At 36.9% G+C, this 11,951-nt stretch overlaps 1 non-coding gene across 1 annotated transcript; it reads left to right on the top strand.

Annotated features, from left to right (window-relative positions):
- The first annotated feature begins 8,490 nt into the window (after positions 1-8,490).
- Positions 8,491-8,561, top strand: TRNAC-GCA (transfer RNA cysteine (anticodon GCA)). Its single transcript has one exon. It is a non-coding gene; the product is annotated as a tRNA-Cys (tRNA).
- The last annotated feature ends 3,390 nt before the right edge of the window (positions 8,562-11,951 follow it).

Genomic DNA, 11,951 nt, shown 5'->3' with positions numbered 1-11,951 from the left:
TCCTGAACCCTTTTTATCTTTTCTGTATCGGGGATCGTCAAAATAAGCAAAAATAGTATTTCTACGTAAAACACCCATAAGGGGGATTTCAATCGAAATCCCAAAACAGGATATTAGTTCTTTCTCTTGTTCTTGATGATATTGTAATGGAATGACGAACCTATTTCTTCGCTTTTTCGCCAACAAATCTGAATTATCTTGAAAAATAGAAGGATAGATAAAATTCCAATGGCCATTGGACATGATTCGATCCGACGTTGAATAATCAAGAATTTCCCTATCTTTTTTACCATAAGTATTCATTTGATCTTGATCCTTGTGGAGTGAAAAAGACGCTATACTGGATCTGCACATACTTACTGACAATATCCATAAATGGCTTGTTTTTGGTAATCGGCGAAGATTACCATATTGATATTCGGGCGCATGGTAAACATCAGTACTCCAGTGCATTTCGCCGTCTGATTCAGAATAAATATGCTTTTGTACCCTTTCTTTAAAATGTAAAGTGGACGTTCCGGCACGAATCTCCGCAATTACTTGTTCGGATTTTACATATTGATCATTTTGCACTAGAATCAAGCTTTTTGAGGGAATATTCACACTATATAGAATATCTTGACTCTGAATAGTTACATGCAAGTCTATATAACATAGAAAAGCAGGCTGCCCATGACGGGTACGTGTGGGGTGAACCAAATTCTCATTGAATTTTATTTTTCCATTCGAAGGGGATCGTACAAGGTCGGCAGTACCCCCTGTGAATACTCCGCCAGTATGAAAAGTTCTTAATGTTAGTTGAGTCCCTGGCTCCCCAATTGATTGACCTGCAATAATACCTACGGCTTCTCCCAATTCGACCAGATCACTATGAGTAGGACTCCGGCCATAGCATAATTGACAGATCCAAGAAGTGCTTCGGCAAGTAAAGGGGGTTCTAATATATATTGGTTGTGCTCGAAATGGTTGTGCTCGAAAGGCAGTTATGAATCGATTGACTAATCCAATTCCAATATCTTGATTTCGCGCGGCAATGCATCGTGAACCGATATATATATCGTCTGCTAATACACGACCAATTAGTGTTTGGACAAAAAGTTTTTCCGTCATCCCATTTTGAGGACTTACAGAAATACCTCGGATAGTACCACAATCTCTTCTACGCACAATAATATGTTGAACTACTTCAACAAGTCTACGTGTAAGATATCCAGCATCTGCTGTTCGCACAGCAGTATCTACAACCCCTTTGCGGGCTCCATAGCAGGAAATTATATATTCTGTCAAAGAAAGTCCCTCGCGTAAATTGCTTTGAATAGGTAAATCAATCATTTGTCCTTGAGGGTCCGACATTAATCCTCTCATACCTACTAATTGGTGTACTTGAGATGCATTTCCTCTGGCTCCTGAAAAAGACATTAGATAGACTGGATTAGAAGGATCCGTTATCCGAAAATTTGAATTCATTTCTTGTTTCAAATATTCACTTGTCGCATACCATATCTCAACAGATTGGCGTAATTTTTCTACCGCGTGTACAGCCCCATAATAATAGTGTTTCTCCAAAAGAAAACTCTGTTGTTCCGCGTCTTGGACTAACCATCCCTTAGAGGGTATTGTTAAAAGATCCTCGATTCCTAACGAAATCGATGTAGTAGTGGCTTGATGGAAGCCCAGAGTCTTTAGTTGATCCAGTATATGGGATGTATATCCCATTCCAAAATGATCTATTAATCTGCTAATAAGTCGTTTCATACCAGTTCCGTCTATCTCTTTATTATGAAAGACCAGATTGGCCCGTTCCGCCATACATAAGTACCCCCTTTTCGGCTGAGTAGGATTCGACAATTGCTGAGTAGGATTCGACAATGGGCCTGAGTCAGTGATTCGAAAATTTAATTAACTTAATTGCCTCAATCTCAATCTGGATTCGCGTGGCAAATAATGATGATACTAGGGAAATCGGAATGCCCCCCGAAAGGGGAGGGGCATCGCCGAATCTAACTTTCTTGTTTAGGTAGTGTATGAATAGGCCTGACTAAATCCTTGTATGGCTTCCTCTATTTCTCTATAAAAAGAAATATGACCAAGAGTGGTTCGAATGTATATCGAACGAATTTCTTTTTTTCTATTTCCCATTATTAGATAGTGGGCATAAATCTCATGATAAGTCCCCAAAGATTCATATTGAACTTCAATCGGAACTTCTCTTGACCCAATGACGCGTTGATCCAGGTTCCATCGTAGCCACAAGGGACTATCTAAACTGATTAGTTTTTGTCTATAAGCTCCCAGTGCATCATAAGAACTAGAAAAATGGGGTTCTTTATCTTTCCTATATTTAAAATTATTATTATTATTGTAATTTACTTTTAGATTTGGGTAGTTTCTGCAACTATTATATCTATTTGCACAAATACCTCGACGCTTTCCAATCGTTAATACATAAAGCCCGATAAGCATGTCTTGGGTTGGTACGCAAATAGGATCCCCAATAGCGGGAGATAAGAGATTCATATGAGAAAACATAAGTAAACGGGCTTCTGCCTGAGCTTCCAAGGATAAAGGTAGATGAACAGCCATTTGATCTCCATCAAAGTCCGCATTGAAACCCTTACACACTAATGGGTGTAAAGAAATAGTACGCCCCTCTACTAAAGTGGGTTGAAAGGCCTGTATGCCTAATCTATGCAGGGTAGGTGCTCTATTTAACAGTACAGGATGTCCCCGCATAACTTCTTGAAGTATTTCCCATACAATGGGTTCTTTTTCCCAAATTTTCCTTTTAGCAATCCTTACATTAGAAGTGGCGCGTTTCGTGATTAAATCGCGAATTACAAATAGCTGAAAAAGCTTTATTGCTATCTCTAGAGGTAATCCACATTGATGTAATGAAAGCGAAGGACCCACAACAATGACAGAACGCCCCGAGTAATCGACCCGTTTCCCAAGCAGAGTCTCGCGAAACCTTCCCTCTTTACCTTCAATTACATCTGAAAGTGATTTGTATACTTTATTGTGACCATCCCTCGTCGGTTGCCCGCGGGACCCACTATCAAGAAGTGTATCCACGGCTTCTTGTACCAATTTTTCCTGGCACATTACTAAATCTGCTGGCGCTAATTCACTTCTTTTTAATAGATAGGCAAGATTGTTGTTCCGACGGATAACTCTCTTATAAAGTTCATTAATGTCTGAAGTCACTACTTTATCTCCAGACCTATAAACAATAGGTCTCAATTCGGGAGGAAGAACCGGTAATAAGCACAAAACCATCCATTCTGGTTCTACATTTGTTTGAATAAAATGTTTCGCCAATTGCATGCGTCTAATCAAAAAAACTTTTCTTATTCGTCTTTTTCTATCTTCCCACTCATCTCCACTATACCCCTCGTCTTCTAATTCCTTCCATTCGACCAAAGAATTCTCTATAATAATTCGCAAATCCAAATCTGCTAATTGTTCTCTAATAGCACCTGCTCCTGTCGCAATTTCCCGATTTCGAAATGTTGCAAAGCCTGGGGTAGAAAAAAAGGGAGAAATGCTGTGGTTACAGGATGCAATTTCCTCTTCGAATAAACCTCGTAATCGTAAAAAAGTGGGTTTTTTAGTGCTGGGCCTAGCAAAAGAGAAATCGCCGTATACTAGGCCCTCCAACTTCTTAAGAGGTTTATCTAAAAGATTCGCGATATAACTAGGAAGACCTTTCAAATACCACACATGAGTCACGGGACATGCGAGTTTGATGTATCCCATTTGATATCTTCGTATCCGAGAATCCACAAATTCGACCCCGCATTTTTGGCAAAATCTTTCGTCTTCGTTTTCAGCTCCGCTCGCTCGAGAATTGCCACAAGCGCAAATCCCGCTTTTTATGGGTCCAAAGATTCTTTCGCAAAACAATCCATCTTTTTCTGGTTTATCGGTTTTATAATGAAAAGTAGAGGGCCTTGTGACTTCGCCAACGACTTCTCCATTAGGTAGGTTTTTGTTAGCCCAAGCCTTTATTTGTTGAGGGGAAACGAGTCCAATTTGAAGTTGTTGATGTTTATATTGGTCAATCATAAAATAGAAATAAGAAAAGAATTTATATTTATTCCGATCAAACTTCCTCCCTATTAACCTGGAAGTTCTTTTCAGATACAAGGAAATGATTCAGTTCTAGAGCCAAAGATCGTAGTTCTCGAACGAGCACTCGAAAAGATTCTGGAGGATCCTCATGATTAGGTATTCTTTTTCCCCAGATCGTAGCATTAAGTATTTCTTGGCGAGCTATAAGATGGTCAGATTTATAAGTAAGTATCTCTTGTAAAATATGAGCAACACCAAATCCTTCTAAAGCCCAAACTTCCATTTCTCCTACTCGTTGTCCCCCTTGCTTGGCTCTTCCTCTAACCGGTTGTTGTGTAACAAGTGAGTAGGGCCCAGTAGAACGCCCATGAATTTTCTCATCAACTTGATGAATTAATTTTAAGATATAGGACTTCCCTATTAGAACAGGTTGCTCAAAGGGGTCGCCTGTTCTTCCATCAAATATTCTGCTTTTTCCCGGGTACTCGGGTTCAAATACCCATGGATTTTTTGTTTCTTTACTGGCTTCATATAATTCTGAAAACACAAGTTTTCTTGAAGCCTCTTGCTCATATCTCTCATCAAAGGGTGCTATTCTATAATGTTTCTTTAGCAGATCCCCCGCTAATCCGAGCGAGCTTTCAAATATTTGTCCCACATTCATTCGGGAGGGTACTCCTAAGGGATTGAAGACCATATCAACGGGTGTTCCATCTTGCAAATAGGGCATATCTTGCCTAGGCAAAATTTTGGAAATGATCCCTTTATTCCCATGTCTTCCGGCTACTTTATCCCCAACTTTGATTTCACGTTTCTGTAAAATATATACACGAACCATTATGTCGAGCGGGTCCCTTTGGATCCATTTCACATCGATAACGCGCCCTCTTCCACCTATAGGTAATTTCAGAGAAGTTTCTTTTGAAGTGGAAACCTCAAGGCCAAATATGGCCCGTAATAATCCAGCTTCCGCGATATAAGATGATTCGCTCGCTATCTGAGGCGTTAATTTACCTACTAAAATATCACCAGTTTCTACCCAGGATCCCAACCTAACAACTCCATTTCTGTCCAAATTGCGGAGTAAATGTTCTTCTAGATGTGGTATTTCTTTAGTGATTTTTTCAGCGGAGCCCTGGCTTGTCGTATCCGTCTGAATTTCATATTTCCGGATGTGAAAAGAGGTATAAATATCTTCATATACCAAACGTTCGCTAATTAGTACTGCGTCTTCAAAATTGTAACCTTCCCATGGCATATAAGCTACTAATACGTTTTTTCCTAAAGCAAGTTCGCCCCCAATTGTAGCAGCTCCTTCTGCTAAAATTTGTCCTTTTTTAATGGATTTACCCCGTGGAACCCGGGGTTTTTGGTGCATACAAGTATTTTTGTTAGAGCGACGGTGGTTAACTAAAGGAATACTTATAGTCTTCCCACTACTTGATAAAAGTATCTTATGACTATCAGTAGAAATGATCTTTCCCTCGCGTTCGGCTATAATGGAAACCCTCGAATCTAGAGCTGTTTGGCGTTCCAATCCAGTTCCAACAATGCATTTCTCGGACCGAGAAAGCGGAACTGCTTGGCGCTGCATATTAGAACTCATTAAAGCCCGATTCGCATCATTGTGCTCAATAAAAGGAATGAGAGAACCCCCAATAGAAAAATATTGGAAAGGAAAAATACTTCTAACATGAATCTGTTCCCATGCAATAGTCAAGAATTCTTGACGGTATCTAGCCGGAACAACCTGTTCTTCCTGAATACCTTGATTCAAGGACAAAGAATTTCCTGCTGCTATCATATAATATTCATCTCTATTTGGTGATAGATAAACCACCTGTCTCTCTTTTTTTTCTTTTGCTTTCTCAGCAGATATTTCATAAAACGGACTCTCTATGGATCCCCACAAGTGATCAATTCTCGCATGAATTGTTAAGGATCCAGTAAGTCCAACATTGATTCCTTCAGACGTGTCAATTGGACAAATACGCCCATAGTGACTCGGATGAATATCTCGGCTCCGAAAACTTGCGGTTCTCCCCGTCAACCCTCCAGGACCTAAACAACTCACTTTTCGCCCATGAACAGTTTGTGTCAATGGATTCGTTTGATCAAAAACTTGAGATAACGGGTATGTGCCAAAAAAGGTCTCATAAGTAGTTATTAATAAAATTGAAGTTGAAGTTGGAGTTACCAAAGTTTGGGGAGTCGGTTTCGATTGACGTATGAATACTCTACGAATAGTTTTTTGAACTGCATGTTGTAAACGACCAAGAGCCAATCCGAATTGATCTTGTAACAGATCCGCAACCGAACGAATACGTTTATTTTTCAAGTGATTCATATCGTCATCGTCAAGTATACCCGTTCCAAATTTCATTCCAATCAAATGATCCGTAGCGGCCAATACATCTCGTGGTAACAAGAATGTATTGTTCTGAGGAATATCAAGATTAAGTCTCCGATTCATATTTCGTCGACCAATCCTTCCTAATTCACATTTTTGTTGAAAAAATTTCTTTTGTAATTCCTCGCATAAGGACTCCGAAAATACCAGGTCCCCACCTACACAAGCAAATTGTTGATAAAACTCCAAAATAGCTTTTTCTTTTGACTCAATCCTCTTCTTCTCTTTAGCATTCGGGAAAGACAAGAAAATTTCAGGGTAGGAAACATTATCCAGAATTTCTCTTAGATTCGAACCCATAGCTGATGATAGAACTAGAATAGATATCTTTTGTTTTCTACTCACGCGAGCCCATATCCTTTCTTTTTTATCAATTGCTAATTCCGATCTCCCCCCCCAATCTGATATTATAGTGCCAGTGTAGATAGAAATTCCCTTATGATCTAATTCCGAGCGGTAGTAAATACCAGGACTTAGCAATATTTGATTGATCACAATTCGGTATATTCCATTTATAATAAAGGTTCCTAAGGAATTCATTATAGGAATGTTTCCGATAGAAATGGTTTGCTTTTGCACATCGAAACCAAAAATTAATCTCGCAGATACATATAATTCGGAAGAATAGGTGAGTGATTCATACACAGCATCTCTTTCTTTTATCGAGGGTTCTAGCAGTTGATATCCTTTCGCAAATAATTGAAATGCAATTTCGTGATCTGGATCTTTAATTGTTGGAAACTTGTCAAGTTCTTCTGCCAAGGCTTGATTAATGAACCTACAAAATCCCTCGAATTGGATCTGACTAAATCCGGGTATTGTGGACATTCCCTCGTTTCCATTCCGGAGCATCTTAATCTTAAGTTTCCTGTTTATCAAAGAAAAATTCCATTATCAGCTCACTCTTCATCAATCCCTATGGATCGATCTAGCAATCATGGAATCTATATTCTGTTTACTGAATCACATGAAATTCTAGGGAACTCCACATACGTATTTCATATATGTATTTCATACATATGAATAGAGACCATTTGGACGAAAGTTCGAGTTTGCCAGGGGTACAAATGAAATGAAAATGAATTGATAAAACATTCCTACAAAAAAAATTCTGCCACTTATACTTTATGTTATGATATTCTAATCAGATTGGATGGCAAAGATTTCTCATTTTATCTCCTTTCTATGAATGTAATAAAGCCGTAATATAATATACTAGAAAGTTTGACTTTACTTCGATTTAGAATAGCGTGCTTACTTTAATTTCTCAAAATAATTTGAGGGTTCTTTTTTATTTCGGATCGGAGTAGTATAATTGCTAGAAAATTCAGTATTTCATTGTGGAATTCTAAAATAAAGTAAGTCCCTTTTTTAAGTACATGCCAATCTAGTTATCCACCTCTCCCCATATCCATGCTTTTCTTTTATCGTAATTTCACTTGGGTACGCCAAGATAGTCAGGTTATACTCTATATCAGAGCAAATTTCCTTTTTTTATTCAAGATATTTAATTTAATACTTTGAAAAATTAAAGCATGATTCCCCATAGAGATATGTACATAAAGGGGATCTTTGGATAATAATGCTGTTCGGACCTAAAGTTTACCTATACACGGATTAAGCATAAAGCCATAATATTTTATTATGCCATTGAAGGGGGGGGAGATAATACCGATTTAAGAGTAGTTCACTACTGCAATAAAAAAAAGAGAATTCTAGTTAACGGTTCCAATTTATTCTGAATTTTGCAGCCTGTGAATAGAAATCCACTTTTTCTTCTTTTTCATCTCAATAGAAAGAAATGGGAAGTTTTATTGTGTTAACAATGTATGTTTTAAGATAGAATCTATCGAGGAGAATAATAGAAACTGGATCAAAAAAAGCAGGAATAGATTTTTTGAAAAAGATTGGAAAAAAGTAAGTAGAATTATATTCAAAATAAAAGGGGCTTTTCGTAAGAAAACGTGGATGAATACTTGCTGTTTTCTAGATTTTTGATCGGATTTTTTGGCGGCATGGCCAAGCGGTAAGGCAGGGGACTGCAAATCCTTTATCCCCAGTTCAAATCTGGGTGCCGCCTGATCAATAAAATACTTAGGTTTTTTTTATAGTGCTGATCGAATTCGATAAATTTTTACTTCGCATAAGTTCGGGCAAGAGAGTAACTGGGCCTGCCGATACTGGGTTTAGAGAAACCATACCATAGTTCTATCCTCAAACTAGGGTTAGGGTTTGTTTTGACGGTAGTGGCCAAAATGGTTATCAATAGGGGTGAGGTAGTGTTTCCTTATTCTTTTATTATATGAATTTGAATTGGTTCTTAATTGAGATTCGATTTGATAATTTTAAAATACGAGGATAAGATGTCAGAAATCTTGGTATCCAAAGAAAGGTCCCTAAGGGGCATTCTTTTTTTTTTTCAATCTAAGATTCAAGAAGGGACTCCACGAAAGAATATCAAGACTTACTAATTATTATACATTTTTTTATCGTACATCTTATGTTACCTACATACACTAAAGTAAGGACTACTTAATTCTAACGAGAATCAGATTAAATAGGTCGATCAAAAATCAATTTAGGAGTTGTATTATGGATAAAATCTCTTCATTCTTTCATAGAATGATACAAAGCAAGGCTGCAGGGTTTAGGTCAAAAATAAACATTAGGTAAGGTAGGTATCCAATAAATATTTATCTATCGATAATTTTATGGTATATTCGGGCGTCCTTTGCTTAAAAAAAAAAAAAAGAGTAACAAAAGGAATAAAAAATCTTCCTATTCCCGCTTCTTCTATTCAGGACATCATTCCCGTACTCTTTCTTTTTTAAGGAAAAAAGGGCTATAGTATCTCGTATTTTTAATGCTCTCTAATTCTACCAGAATTCCTATAAGAATTTGTTAGGAGTAAATTCCTTGAACTGATTGATCCATGGCCTTAGGGCGGAATCCCTTTTTGACTCTGTACCCTTGATTCCACTATGATTATTGATCAATAGTAGAATAATCCCTTCATAGAAATAGGAGACATAATTTAGATGGATATAGTAAGTCTCGCTTGGGCTGCTTTAATGGTAGTCTTTACATTTTCTCTTTCACTAGTAGTATGGGGAAGGAGTGGACTCTAGGGATACTACTAATTGATTAAGTAATCAAATTGTTGTATCAATTCTTTTCTTTAATGGATCATTTTGCATTAATCATTTTGTCAAACGTTATTCTTTAATCTTTTTCTTTAGTTTTGTTTCACTCCTGTAAGAAACTCTTGTATTGTAAGTTGTAATGTAAGAAAGAGCCATTATACCAATTCAGAATTTCTACTAGAAATGACGAATGGTTAAAAAAAGTTCTATACATAAGAAAATTAGACTTTCTTCCACGGAACTATTCACGGCATATCACACATTTTCCATTTCCTTTTACTTTTTACTATAGTCTATTCTTCATATTATTTTTCTTTCCTTCCATGGATTCTTTGGTCAAGAATTGTCTTAGATTTTTTTATTTTGACCTGATTGAAATTAAGTGGATGCAATGAAAAAAGAAATTGAATTAGACTACTTAACTATTTCAATCTACTAATCTATTCTATGTAGATTCAAAGATAATATAATAGAAAGAATCTAAAGTGTCGTAGAAAAAACTATATGTAGTTCTTTCTACCACACTTTAAGATTCCAACCAGATCCTTTCATTTAAGACTTGGATTTTTTTTATTTAATCCCTTTTTAATTTCTTCAATGATTAATTGGAATTCCAATTAATTATTTTGGCTGACTGTTTTTACATAAATAATAAGTAAAAAAGAAGTAGGAACTAGAATGAACAGTGCAGTAGCAATAAATGCGAGAATATTGACTTCCATAACCTCTTTATTTTTTATTTTCACAATAACTCGGGATGTAATCCCATGGAGAGGAAAAAGGGGTATCTTGTAAATTCAAGGGTAGGGCTTGCATTCTGATAATACTGAATCAATTCAATATTATGAATATCGGATCTATCAAATCAATTCATGGATGAGAGTTATATTTCACGGATGAGAGTTATATAGTATAACATAGGAAGATCCTCTATCCACACTAAGACCAAAATGGGTTTTTTGATTGGATTAGGAATTCCCTCTTTTTTAATCCTTTTCTACTTTTTCTTTTCTATATCTCTAACCCACGAGCTTTCTTAATCTTATACTTTCTTAATCTTATACAATTTCCCTTCCTTTTTCTTATAGTTATACATACAATTATGTATGTATTATATGACCAACTTTCACTTTCTATGGGTCACATAGACATCCAAATAAGCAGTAGAAGTGAGATGGGGAAAAGAGGTCTGAAATAAAAAGGGAATACGATTTATGTATGGATTCCGGTAAAATACCGGTACTCTATTCCATAAGAGTGGAATAGGAAATTAAGATGAGGATGGTATCATCATAAAGAAAGATAGAGTAATATAATATCCTAAATTCTACTAATCCACATATCGTATGTGTGTCTTTCTTTATCGATTGGGAGTAGTGAAAAAAAAATTCCTATATGCCCTCCCTCCCTCTTTAATGAGAGATGCAAAATAAAAAAGTGAAGTAAGGGTGCCCTGTGGGTATTTGATCTTGCTCCCTGCCCCTTTTTTTCATGGAAAAAGGAAATATCAATTTCTCCATTCATTGAACCCTAGTTCGGGACTGACGGGGCTCGAACCCGCAGCTTCCGCCTTGACAGGGCGGTGCTCTGACCAATTGAACTACAATCCCCGCGGGGTGTATGGCATACCCATTCTTAAATAGAACCATAAGAAGATTCGATTCGTCTTTCGTACTCTAAGAAATAGACGAATCATATACTACATACCCACATATTATATTATACGTGGGTATAGTGAGAGTGACATAACTAGTATGTCGTGATTTTTTATCACTAAAAATGGATAATAATCCAGCCTTCAATAAGAAAAACTCTTTTGTTTGTAAGAAAGGAATGAGAGAGATATGGATTAGAAAAAAAAATTTCCCTTTTTTCTTTATCTTTTATTTCTATAGATCAGACATTTTATTTTATGGAAGAAAAACAAAAGGATTTAGTTCATACTCACGAAGCCCTAGATTTTTGGTTTGGGCCGAGCTGGATTTGAACCAGCGTAGACATTGTCAACGAATTTACAGTCCGTCCCCATTAACCACTCGGGCATCGACCCAGGAAGAATTTATTCTAGGGTTTTTGCTAATCTATGATTAACCTCCTTTCATAATACTCCCTACCCCCAGGGGAAGTCGAATCCCCGCTGCCTCCTTGAAAGAGAGATGTCCTGAACCACTAGACGATAGGGGCATCACTAGACGATAGGGCCATATACAACCGCTCGTGATTATACTATAATCATAGTATGAGCAGTTTTTTGGAATTGTCAATATACTCGAAAAGTATAAATAGATCCAAAGCAAAGAGTTTTTCCAACTTTTCTGTTATGTTTT

Source organism: Triticum urartu, unplaced genomic scaffold (assembly GCF_056163025.1).
Source record: "Triticum urartu cultivar PI428250 unplaced genomic scaffold, HENAU_Tu73 scaffold2, whole genome shotgun sequence".
Classification (NCBI taxonomy): Eukaryota; Viridiplantae; Streptophyta; class Magnoliopsida; order Poales; family Poaceae; genus Triticum; species Triticum urartu.
Note: the sequence above shows the minus strand (reverse complement) of the source record. Positions and strands in the feature narration are given on the sequence as shown.